At 47.0% G+C, this 2,864-nt stretch overlaps 1 long non-coding RNA gene across 1 annotated transcript; it reads left to right on the forward strand.

Moving 5' to 3' along the window:
* Window positions 1-218: 218 nt before the first annotated feature.
* Window positions 219-537, forward strand: LOC127920675 (uncharacterized). The gene is made up of 3 exons (XR_008106905.1): window positions 219-273; window positions 316-395; window positions 512-537. It is a non-coding gene; the product is annotated as an uncharacterized LOC127920675 (long non-coding RNA).
* The last annotated feature ends 2,327 nt before the right edge of the window (window positions 538-2,864 follow it).

Consider the following 2,864-nt stretch of genomic DNA (forward strand, 5'->3'; position numbering starts at 1 on the left):
GTCAGGTGATATACATCTCTCTCCAATCTCCCACTGTAGTCAGGTGATATACATCTCTCTCAATCTCCCACTGTAGTCAGGTGATATACATCTCTCTCCAATCTCTCCCACTGTAGTCAGGTGATATACATCTCTCTCTAATCTCCCACAGTAGTCAGGTGATATACATCTCTCTCAATCTCTCCCACTGTAGTCAGGTGATATACATCTCTCTCCAATCTCCCACTGTAGTCAGGTGATATACACCTCTCTCCAATCTCCCACTGTAGTCAGGTGATATACATCTCTCTCCAATCTCCCTCCCACTGTAGTCAGGTGATATACACCTCTCTCTAATCTCCCACTGTAGTCAGGTGATATACACCTCTCTCTAATCTCCCTCCCACTGTAGTCAGGTGATATACACCTCTCTCTAATCCCTCCCACTGTAGTCAGGTGATATACATCTCTCTCTAATCTCCCACAGTAGTCAGGTGATATACATCTCTCTCCAATCTCCCACTGTAGTCAGGTGATATACACCTCTCTCCAATCTCCCACTGTAGTCAGGTGATATACATATTAATATCTACTACAGTAACATCCCTGTTAATATCTACTACAGTAACATCCCTGTTAATATCTACTACAGTAACATCCTGTTAATATCTACTACAGTAACATCCTGTTAATGTTAATATCTACTACAGTAACATCCCTGTTAATATCTACTACAGTAACATCCCTGTTAATATCTACTACAGTAACATCCCTGTTAATATATACTACAGTAACATCCTGTTCATATCTACTACAGTAACATCCCTGTTAATATCTACTACAGTAACATCCCTGTTAATATCTACTACAGTAACATCCCTGTTAATGTTAATATCTACTACAGTAACATCCCTGTTAATATCTACTACAGTAACATCCCTGTTAATGTTAATATCTACTACAGTCATGTCCCCCCACAGTAACACACTAATATAAAACAGTCTTTTCCCTTATCTCTGAGTCATTCCGGGGTCCTTAGCTGAAATCTAAGCCCCTGCCACACAATGCGTCATGGTGCTGCAGCATGCTTGTCCTCTGTCCGCCCCGTAAACACTGTACCATCTATTACCCTGACACTGGTCCATCTCTCAGCCCTGAGTCACAACACAACACCAGCCAATGTCACTACACATTCCTACAGTCAGAACTAATGAGTAGTGATGCAGAGAGTGAAACAGTACAAAGTAATTTAATGTCAACACTTACTGCTCCTAGCAACTCTGCTCCCTCCTCCACTGCCATTTTCCCTGTTTGAGAGTGACACCGGAGTCGTCAATTAGCAGCGCAGGGATTGGCCCAAGCAGAGAGACATTATATCAGCGCTAAAAATACCTGGAGGGAAGAAACATGACGAGTTCCGGAGACCAGGACACTACAGCAATGGAACTACCTAGCCTGCTAACACTGGTCTTAACCCTGAGACTACCTAGCCTGCTAACACTGGTCTCAACCTGACACTACCTAGCCTGCTAACACTGGTCTCAACCTGACACTACCTAGCCTGCTAACACTGGTCTCAACCTGACACTACCTAGCCTGCTAACACTGGTCTCAACCTGACACTACCTAGCCTGCTAACACTGGTCTCAACCTGACACTACCTAGCCTGCTAACACTGGTCTCAACCTGACACTACCTAGCCTGCTAACACTGGTCTCAACCTGACACTACCTAGCCTGCTAACACTGGTCTCAACCTGACACTACCTAGCCTGCTAACACTGGTCTCAACCTGACACTACCTAGCCTGCTAACACTGGTCTCAACCCCTGAGACTACCTAGCCTGCTAACACTGGTCTCAACCCCTGAGACTACCTAGCCTGCTAACACTGGTCTTAACCCCTGAGACTACCTAGCCTGCTAACACTGGTCTCAACCTGACACTACCTAGCCTGCTAACACTGGTCTCAACCTGACACTACCTAGCCTGCTAACACTGGTCTCAACCTGACACTACCTAGCCTGCTAACACTGGTCTCAACCTGACACTACCTAGCCTGCTAACACTGGTCTCAACCTGACACTACCTAGCCTGCTAACACTGGTCTCAACCCCTGAGACTACCTAGCCTGCTAACACTGGTCTCAACCCCTGAGACTACCTAGCCTGCTAACACTGGTCTTAACCCCTGAGACTACCTAGCCTGCTAACACTGGTCTCAACCTGACACTACCTAGCCTGCTAACACTGGTCTCAACCTGACACTACCTAGCCTGCTAACACTGGTCTCAACCTGACACTACCTAGCCTGCTAACACTGGTCTCAACCTGACACTACCTAGCCTGCTAACACTGGTCTCAACCTGACACTACCTAGCCTGCTAACACTGGTCTCAACCTGACACTACCTAGCCTGCTAACACTGGTCTCAACCTGACACTACCTAGCCTGCTAACACTGGTCTCAACCTGACACTACCTAGCCTGCTAACACTGGTCTCAACCTGACACTACCTAGCCTGCTAACACTGGTCTCAACCTGATACTACCTAGCCTGCTAACACTGGTCTTAACCCCTGACACTACCTAGCCTGCATACACTGGTCTTAACCCCTGAGACTACCTAGCCTGCTAACACTGGTCTCAACCTGACACTACCTAGCCTGCTAACACTGGTCTCAACCTGACACTACCTAGCCTGCTAACACTGGTCTCAACCTGATACTACCTAGCCTGCTAACACTGGTCTTAACCCCTGAGACTACCTAGCCTGCTAACACTGGTCTCAACCTGACACTACCTAGCCTGCTAACACTGGTCTCAACCTGACACTACCTAGCCTGCTAACACTGGTCTCAACCTGACACTACCTAGCCTGCTAACACT

Source organism: Oncorhynchus keta, unplaced genomic scaffold (assembly GCF_023373465.1).
Source record: "Oncorhynchus keta strain PuntledgeMale-10-30-2019 unplaced genomic scaffold, Oket_V2 Un_contig_20236_pilon_pilon, whole genome shotgun sequence".
NCBI lineage: Eukaryota > Metazoa > Chordata > Actinopteri > Salmoniformes > Salmonidae > Oncorhynchus > Oncorhynchus keta.